The sequence below is a fragment of the Apium graveolens genome, chromosome 7 (genome assembly GCF_009905375.1).
Source record: "Apium graveolens cultivar Ventura chromosome 7, ASM990537v1, whole genome shotgun sequence".
NCBI classification, from domain to species: Eukaryota; Viridiplantae; Streptophyta; class Magnoliopsida; order Apiales; family Apiaceae; genus Apium; species Apium graveolens.
In genome coordinates, this window is record NC_133653.1 from 230,401,856 (window position 1) to 230,412,561 (window position 10,706).

The 10,706-nt window shown below is 35.4% G+C and overlaps 1 long non-coding RNA gene across 1 annotated transcript; it reads left to right on the forward strand.

Moving 5' to 3' along the window:
• The first annotated feature begins 1,087 nt into the window (after positions 1–1,087).
• Positions 1,088–4,208, forward strand: LOC141672522 (uncharacterized). The gene is made up of 4 exons (XR_012555576.1): positions 1,088–1,930; positions 3,052–3,121; positions 3,225–3,307; positions 4,071–4,208. It is a non-coding gene; the product is annotated as an uncharacterized LOC141672522 (long non-coding RNA).
• The last annotated feature ends 6,498 nt before the right edge of the window (positions 4,209–10,706 follow it).

The following is a 10,706-nucleotide window of genomic DNA, read 5'->3' on the forward strand; positions in this document are numbered from 1 at the left end:
ATAAAATTATTTTGATATGAAATTTTGGTTATATCACTAATATATATATCTATTGACATCCATACGGTTGGATCGTTGAGAAATATTTTTTAAATAACCGAAACACTAATTCAAGATTCAACACTAGTTAGCTGTACTAGTCAAACTGATGCTTGACTGTTAAAATGTCAAACCAAATAAAATTATTTTGATATGAAATTTTGGTTATATCACTAATATATATCTATTGGCATCCATACGGTTGGAACGTCGAGAAATTTCTTTAAATAACCGAAACACCAATTCAGGATTAAACACTAGTTAGTTGTACTAGTCAAACTGATGCTTGATTGTTAAAATATCAAACCAAATAAAATTATTTTGATATGAAATTTTGGTTATATCACTAATATATATATCTATTGACATCCATACGGTTGGATCATTGAGAAATAATTTTTAAATAATCAAAACACCAATTCAGGATTAAACACTTGTTAGGTGTACTAGTCAACCTCATGCTTGACTCTTAAGATTGCAAACCAAATTAAATTATTATGATATGAAACTTTGGTTATATCACTAATATATATATCTATTGACATCCATACAGTTGGATCATCGAAAAATATTTTTAAAAAAATCGAAACACCAATTCACGAATAAACACTAGTTAATTGTACTAGTCAAACTAATGATTGACTATAAAAATGCCAAACCAAATAAAATTATTTTGATTTGAAATTTTGGTTATATCATTAATATATATAATTATTTAGAACCATAACGTTGGATCGATGAAAAATATTTTTAAAATATTCAAAACATAAATTCAGAACTAAACACTAATTTATTGTACAAGTCAAACTCATGTTTGACTGTTAAAATGACAAACTAAATAATATTTTGACGGGGATAGTTTTTAAAAATAAATTACTATGTTCAATCATCAAATTATCACTAACCCCCTTTACTTAAACATCTATCATTTTTATTTAACGACAAAAAAATCTTATTTAAATTTGTTAATTATCATTTATTAGCAAAACATCAACTAAATTATAGAAAAAAAATATCAGCTATTTAACACATGGGTCCATAAGCCCATTAATCATGTTAACCCTATTTCTTCTTCACCTTACTCTTCCCCTAAACTTTGAATCTCCCCTTCTCAGCCTCCTTCACCTTCCTTCTTAATGCCATAAACAACGACGCTCCAAATTCCTCTTCACCATAAATAACGACGACAGCACCCACCTCACTCAACTCGCCACCCACCTCAAAAGCCCCTTCCGATTCAATCCCACCTCCCAAACTACGCCTCATGCGTAGCTTCGGTGGCCACATAGTCCCTCTCCCTCACGACAAATCACTCTGTTACGTCGGTGGCGACACGCGTATCGTTGTCGTTGATAAACACGAGCTTGTCTGATTTGGTTTCAAAGGTGGGTAAAATTGTAATTAGTGGTGGTTTGAGTAATGGGGTTATGTTGAAGTATCAGTTGCCTAATGAGGATCTTGATTCTTTGATTTCGATTATAAGAGATTAGGATTTTGGAGAATTTGGTTGAGGAGTATGATCAGTTGAATTTGTCGAATCTAGGGAATTTTTCGGGGGGGGGGGGTAGTAGAATTAGGTTGTTTTTGTTTCCGGCGAGAAGTAAGATGAGTGGTTCGAGTATTGGAAGTTTGTTTGGGAGAGGTCAAGTCGGAGGATTGATTTTTAAATGCTTTGAATGGGGGGAGTAGTGTAGGGGGTTATCGGTGAGTAATGCAGTTAACTCGTTGAAGGGGGATGGAGTTGTGTATAGGGGTGTTTTTCCTGATGATGAGAACTTGGAGGTGGCTGTCAAGTGGTTTTCAAGGGAAAGTCTGAAGGGTGAGGATGATTTCTTGGCCGAGCTTACGATTATTAATCTTCTACGACACAAATATCTTGTTCGATTGCTTGGTGAGTTCTCCGAAATTTCTATTATTCGTTCTTGATTTCATTGAGAATTTTACATGTTTATGCTAGTTCTTAGTATTGCTTCCTTTGTTTGTGAAGTGTAAGAAATTGTTAGGATTAACATAGGAAAAAACAACTTGTTTTCTGATCTTTTAGTTGTTAGAATTGTGTTTGGTAATAGTTCTTTTTCCCCAACTAACATAAGGAGAGGTGTGTATGCAATTAGGCTTTTCTTTTATGACAAGATTTGCCGATAACTTATCCTCATCTTAATTACAAGGGCAACATTCTATTTTTGTTCGAGTTATTTATGTTTATTTATACAGGAGTATGTGCTTCTAGAGTCTAAATCATGTAGTTGTTGCCTTGCTAAATGTGGATCTAGAGTTGTTATAATCCTCCTCAATTCTTTTGGCATATTTGGAAACTAGCATTTAGGATGACTTATGGACCAAAATGTGAGAGTCAGTAATGGTGGCTAGGTGGAATAAGATGACAAAGAACCAAGCTGGACCGATAATATATTTGCAAAAAGCAACCAAAAACATTGGATACTTATCAAAAAGAACACATTAGATGTGCTTTGATGGCAGTGTAAAATAAGACTTGAAAAATGTAGATAACAAAATAAAGAGTTCTTAATTGGAATATATAAATTTAGCTAATAAATGTTGGATAGAGACTTTCATTTCATTTAGTTTGTGATGGCTGTTCTTTTTAGACAGAACAATATCGTCTCTGTTCAATAAGTTGAAAGTGAAGTTGTTAACTTTCTATTTTACGTACATTTGCACTATGCAGTGTATCTAAAAAACAATGTATCTGAAAAGAACAGGTTAAGGGATGAATGATCCATTCTCGATATTTGAGCTCACAGTCCCTGTGAGTGCCAAGAGAATATACACCTACGGTGATTGTACAATTGCTGAATTCATAATAACAGAGTTACTCATTACATGTGGTCTAGTGACATGGATATCTGAATTTGACAGATCCTTGGTTACTACAATAATTTAAAACATAATGCAATATAAAATCACAATCTTATACATTTATTGTTCCTACTGGATGTCGTTGCTAGTTTTAAGAATAATAATTTGGTTTCTACGTCCATATGTCACCAGATTTAATCCATACGTGCAAGCTAGAAGCAGGATTGACCAACTGAAGCGGTTGGGCCACAGTGTAGATAAGGTATGATAATTGTATTTGCATTCAAAGTATTTGAGGTTATAGAGATGCCTTTTGTCATAGTATCTTTAAGTCATAAAAACTTTGGCATGGCAATTGTTTTCAGGGACTTTAAGCGGGATGATTTCCGTACTGATTCGATCCCTTCATCATCCCTTGATCTAGAAGGCCACATATCAACAGTAAATGGTACACATCTATTTCCCTCAACTTCAAGCTGCTTTTTAAGATATGTATTTAGATTGAAGGATATTAATAGATTAAAGAAAAAATATGAAACGAACCTGAATATTGCAGTTAAAGAAATCACCCTTGAGATATGACTGTACTTTGAATGATATAAGCTTAAGTATTTTTTGTGGTATGGTTAATAAGATCAATTCAGTGTGGAAGATCTCTTGTTTTATTTCGCTTACGTCAAAGTGTTAATCAGCCTAATACTTTTGGAAAATTTATAAAATAGTCCAAGAAGGTTTTAAAAACTCTTACCAATACGGTTTATTTACACATACATATATATATTGTGTAGGTGATGAGAATACAATAAGAAAGTGTATACCCTGTAAATGTCTTCAAGTTTAAATAGCTAATTCGTCATGCTTAGCCCCTAGGGAAAACTTTATCTAGTAGTAGGATGGGGGTAGGATTCGGCTAGGCCAAACAGGCCTCTGCTAGGCAGACTCTAGCTGAATCAATCCAGCCTTTTGGTTCATGTTTATTGTAGCCATGTTCTAGCGTATAGACCTAGCCTTATAGTTAGGATTGCTTTAAGGGTGTATGCTGCTTTTTTAAATAAGGTAAAGAAGCCTGATTAATGTTATGGTGGGTGGAAATTTTAAATATCTTATACCCCCGCCTCAAAGTCTATTGGTTCGTAGGCGCATGTTTGACATGATCTAAATAAGTGTTTAATGTCTACGTACACACATTAATGTTTTTCCCTCAAATGTAGATGCAAGCATTAAGCAGGCTGATTGGGATGTTTCGAAACTTCAGGATAAACGTTGTCGTGATATCGAGGTGCAAGCAGGTTCTATTAGTAATGAAAAGTTATCGGAACTAATAGCTAAGTATGAGGTAACTTACCTGGGATTCTATGGAAGCCACGGTTATTTGGCTTCTTCTTCTCTTATGTTGCTGTTGAAAGGTATCAGTGTCTTGTCAAAAGTTTATCAAACTTTTTCACTTTGCATAAAAAGCTTGAATTAGCTCCGTCTAAGCCAGTACAGTTGCTTCTTGAATCTGGTGCAATAAAAACATGGGAGTCAATAAGGAATCTTTTAAAGCATGAAACTGGTGCTACCGTGGAAGGTCTTCGTGCTGCTGTTATTGGTTTTGAGTTGGACCAGTCAGCGTTTGACGAAATGGTGCAGAACTTGCGTGCATATGCCAGAAGTGTGTGCCAGAAGTGTGGTGGAATAGAAAGCAAGGGAGGATACGAAATTTCTACTTCTCTGTATACAAATTATTATGCCTAAATAAATGATTTGATTACAAATTTCTAACTTATTTAAGTGTAAATTGAATTTGGTTTGGTCGGTGTTTGTACTTCCACATAGTTTGCTTTCTACTTTTGGATGTGAATTTTACGGATTTATGATATAACTAATGTAAATTACTGTATTTTGTTATATCATTAGTTTTATATTTTGATTTTGTGAGTTTGTGATTGGTAGCCAGAAATTAAATTAGACTCTGGCAGGCTTAGAGGTTGTGTTGAGTTTGTGATTGCATTGTGATTGCATTAGACTTTGCAGGTTTAGAATTTAAATTGGAAGCCGAAAATGGCTGGAAACTGAAAAATCAAAATTTGGCTATTCTAGAAATACAAACTTACGACGGTTGTTAATAACATATTCCGTCATAAGTTGGCCCTAATACCTAACATACGACAGTTTTTTCTGTCGGAAGTTACTAATTTACGACGTAAAGTTACGTCGTAAATTTACACTTTATTTTATCAATTATGGGACCCATAAGAAAATATCCGACGATTCCTCCGTCGTAAGTAACTAACATACGACGATATTATTCGTCGTAAGTTTAGAACATACGACGATATTTTCCGTCGTAAGTAGATTTATTATTTTATTGAGTATGTGGGCCCCTTCTTTCTTACTTGCGACGCTGTTGGGTCCCAATGTGTTTGTAGAAGGGGGGGGTTGAATACAAACAGCACCGAATAATCGAATTAAATGCGGAATAAAAAATGTGAAACAAAATTCAAGTTAAATAAAAATATTATTAAACTTGAAAGGTGTTACAACAACTGTATCGATTACAAGGTATTAATCTCAAATCAATTATCACAAATCTAGAATAAATTCGACATGAACTTTTTCTATTTTTGCAATAATTAGAATCAAATGCTAAACGCGATTTGAGATTAAGTTCTAGGGATTTTGATCCGCTAGATTGATATACAAGAACAAGATAAATAATTCTAGTGGTTTGGATTTAACATTAACAAACTAGAATATTGATCTTGAATAAGCAGATGAATGATGAAATGTTTTTCTTTTGTTTTCTGCTGTGTTCTCTCTTGTTCTGTATTGGTTGCTGTGTTGATTGCTTATGAAACAAAAAGTCTTCTGCTTCTTTTTATCAAACAGCTGAGATGAATGAACTGGTATGACAATCTTTTGTTCAATAAGACTTTCGGTGAGACTATCATTTTGAACTAGCAAGACAATCATTTGAACCAGCATGACTTTCGGCAGGACAATCTATTTGAACTGGCATGACTTTCGGTATGACAATTGATTGTCATACCGATTGTCACATAAGTACAATTCAGATTGTCTTGCAAAGATTAATAACAGATTTTTAATCTAATAAAAATTCTAACAAGACAATTAAATGAATTAGCATGACTTTCGGTATGACTATTGATTGTCATACCGATTGTCATACTAATACAATCAGTTTGCCTTGTTTCAATTTAAACAGATTTTAAACCAATTAAAAACCTGAAAATCCTTAATATTAATTCTGAATTAATTAATCAATTAATTTAATTAATCAATAAATTAATCTTTGCAGATATAATTTATTTTCTTAATTAAATTATATGACTTAATTTAATTAATAGAGAATTAATACTAACCGTGAGCAGCAACCAATCTTCTGAATATCTTCTGAAAATCACTGAAAATTATGAATCAATTCCACCACTTCAACGTTGACACTCGATGTACTGTCTGGTTCATGAGTGACTAACTTCCGTGACGTTTCTTCATGTCTTGACTTTGATACTCTGATTTTCTTCAGATTAAATCCTTGTAATTAATGATACTCTGACGAGATCTCTGTCACTTGATTAAATCCACGATCTTGATTTATATCACTGAGGCATGATCAACTTCTTGAACTTCTTCCAGTGAATTAACTCCTCAAGTCTGTAGATGAACCTTGTTTCTGAATCCTTTGACAGATATTACTTTGTGAGATCTCTCTGACGGTCGATCCACTATTTACTTATTACATTCTTATTTGAGTTGAGTTGAATCCTCGAATATACAAATAGGCTATGACATATGACTTACAATCTCCCCCTATTTGTTTGTTAGACAATAACACACAAATACCTAAAGGATAACTCAACTAACAAATAAGAAAAAGATATAAACATACATGCAAAGTAAATAGCAGAAAAGTTCTGGATGAGATTTAACATTTTCCAGATTCCAAGTAGATGTTCCTCTAGACTGAACATATCTTCAAGTAGTTTCATCTTCATTTGTACAACCACATTTCCTGTTGAGAAGCCCATATCTCTTGCTTCTCCCCCTATGAGAATCAACTGATTAAAGAAGATCACCTTCGTTTTACCACCTCTCCCGTACAATAGGATCCGCAGATAAAAACCAATGGTACTCCCCTAACAGCTTATTCCCTTACTAGGAAATCACCTTGTGTTTACCACCTCTCCCGTACAATAGGATCCGTAGTTACAAACAACAATGGTGTGGTGTAGTGTACATGTAGGATCTTTTTCTTCCTCCCTGCTATTTCTCCCCCTTAGTTGAGGAATCCTCCAAACTATTACTTAAGCTTTTATCTCCCCCTTAAAGAAGGAATGTATGCCGTCGTCTGAAGGAGTTCTCATATTTCACTTGGTTGGAAAAGAAATAACAAGTAGTTTCTATTTCTTCCTCACTGTGAGTGTGTGATTGTGTTTAGTGTACCTCACATGAGTTTCACTCTTCTCTCCACTCGTGTTTACACTCATTCTCACAAGTGTATCACTCTTCTCTCATAGCTCCATAATCCAGCTGTACCTGCAAGGAAAATCACCTTAGCCATCCTTTAAGGAGGTCACAGGTGGTGCAATGGGAGTTCACAAATCCCCATCCTTGTTAAACTCGTCAGATAAATCTGAGTCATAATCTACAAGTTGCTAGTTTCCCTTTTAGGGTTCCAGATTTGAATTCTGGGAAGGTAAACAATGATCCAACGATTTTAGCATAAAGATCAAAGTTCCCTTCTAATGTCTGTGAAGACACTTCCTTGTGACTCATCAGGTAATATCTGAATCATTGTCAACAAGTTGCCGATCTGCACCTATGTCAGATCCACTATCCGCAGATGCATCCAGGGGATTTAAGCCTGGGGAGGTAGATACTGACCACTGACATATGGCTTTTGGATCAGTATCCTCTCCTAACACCTGTAAAGGCAATTGGTCCACTAACGAACCTTGAACAATCGAATCTGACCTTAAAATGGTCGAAACTCTTGTTTCCGTCAACTCATCCTTTGTGTGTGTAACCTCTCCTTGTGCATCAAGAATTGATTATTTTTGAAGTGGTGACACTACATCGGATACCTTGGCCGACAGGCAAAATTCAATAGACTCACCCTGTTGAGAGAATGAATCTAGTAACTGTTTTTGTGCCTTTTCAGCCATTACATCTTTTTGAGAAGATGTATGGGGGCTAGCAGTTGTCTCGGTTTAAATACTACTCATCTATGTAGGAGACAGAGCTACTGGGTTGACTACAGAACCTTCCTTATGTGGTGCACTAGGCACTATCTCCCTCACGCTCATTCATACTACTTTTAGTGGTAAAAGAGTGTTGGTTGGTTCTGTTTTTATGTTTGTCTTTACAGTCTGGGATAGACGTTGTGGATTTTCAACCTCATGACTGTCAATGAAAGAAAGTCAATGGAGACTGAACCTGTATCATAGAACATATGGTAATAGAGAGAAAATGATTTACAATAGTGATTTCAAAAGATTTTACATGAAATAGGAAATCACTAATGTAGAAAGAAGTTTAATTTTTGTTTTTCAAAATGAATGAGTTTTTGATAAAACATTGATCACTTAGGGTAAAGTCTAAGTAATTCTCATTCATGTCAAAAGCTTACAAATATCTGCAACATAATGTTAACAACATATCATTGACCGATACTTGTCAAGTACTTTAGATACTAATTGTTATGTTGCATAAACAATATACCACTGCACATATAAAACAATATGATTGTGCCTATTGATAAGATAGTTATTAATATGACGACTCTACTTATTCATATAAAATTATAACTTCTGTTAGAGTGCCATACCATGTCCTTGACGATTGCTTGAGCAGTATACTAGTTCATACCAACCTGAAGTGAGATTGTGAAGAAGAGATTGCATAGTCCAATAGATCTGCAGCTGCAAAGTCCATGAACTGTGGTGAATTGACTTCCTCTTTTGACTCACCAACCAGGAGTACACTTGTACACATCTTACTAGAGTCCAATTCCAAGTGTAATGTGCAGCAGGTGCCTGATATGTCGTAATATTCTCAAGTCTCGTCACTGGTGCTATATGTTAGATGATGCTTCCTGATAATAACCTAGCACAATATACAAAATTACAATGATAACATTCCCAGCTTGCAAACAGCCATATCCCTCAGATAAACCTTTGCTGTTATCTCCAAAGGTAACCATGGGGGCCAGCTTTCTCAATCCATATTTGATAGCAGGGCTCTATCTCCGGTCATATGTCTTGATGATCCACTGTCAAGACTCCACACTCCCGGTTTCACCTGTTTAATGCCCTGCACTACAAATGGATTAGACCTTCTTCGGAACCCAAACTTGGTTGGGCCCGGCATACTTGTAGAACTGTCCTTTGTCAGGCAAAACAACATTTTTAATTTTAATTGTCTCAACTTTCTCAATGACTGAACATTTGACCTTGTAAACAGCCTTAACAAATTTCTGTTTAAGCTTAGGCACAAATGTCTCCTTTCTAGCCTTAGAAGGACTAGCAGTCTTAGACCTATCATGCTTCTTGTTATTCACATGCTGACGAGGAGTAGTCTTATCATTAGACACATGCTTACCATTAAAATAAGCATACATCATATTAAAAGCACAAGACATACAATTAGCAACACCACATGCTTTATGAGAGTGATTAACAGCAGGTAATTTATGCATGGTAGACATGGCATTATTGTTATCCAACTCATGTGTGTCTGAGTTAGTCTCAGTTGCTTTCACAACTTTGACTGGAACTTTCGACTCACTTGACTTGGAAACAATCTTCTCATAAGCATGATCCTCAGCACGTATTTCTTCTTGAATAACAGAAGAGGTCGCATCAAATGGTTCAGCAATTGATGCTTTATAGAGGGGTTCATCAACACCCTTAAGCACATGTGGTACTTCCCTCCCTTTAGCACAGACATGAGGAGGGGAGTTTATGCCTAATTCTCCAATAGCAGCATTATAATCATATCCTATTCCAGATGTTTGATTAATAGCTTGCTTACTGTAGAACTCTTTAGCCTTCGAACAAGAATTGAAGTAGGCTCTAACCTTAGTCTCAAGACCGGTGATCTTGTCTTTGAGAATAGTTTCGAGTTTTCTATAACAGTCAACTCTATTCTCTAGAAAAGATACCTGTTCTTTTAATTTGTCTTGATTAATGTGCACAAGTCTTAATTCATTGACCTCTTTCTCAAGGTCTGTGATCTGTAAACTTAACAGTTCATTATCACGACGTGCACAATCTAAGTTACCTCTTAGATGATAAACCATTTCAGCATCAGAAAGTTTTACCTCTATTCTTGACGATGAAGCTTTTCCATCAATAGCCATAAGAGCAAGATTTCCTTCATCTTCATCTTCACTGTCAGTATCATCCCAGCTTCTTCCCTTTGCCAGATAAGCCCTTTCAGAGTTCTTTCTTACTTGCTTTGGCTTCCTACATTCTGTGGCAAAGTGTCCCAACTCATTGCAGTTATAGCATCTAATGGTGCCCCGATCAACCATCCCTGTTTGGTATCCACCACTGCTGGTGTTAGAGGATGAAGATCCACCTTTCTGGAATTTGTTGTAGTTGGACTTGTACTTCAGCTTGGGATTCCTCTTGAATCTGACATGGGAGAATCTCTTGACAATTTGGGCCATTGACTCGTCTTCCAATTGCTCCAGCTCTTCCAAGGAATAAAAATCATCACTTGATTGATTTGTAGTAGGAGGATCATATTCTGCTACTAACATATTTTCCTCAGCCTTGGAATACTGTACCATTCTCTCCAATTGTTGAGATTGCTGTTGTTGTTGACCTTCAGCTACAAGT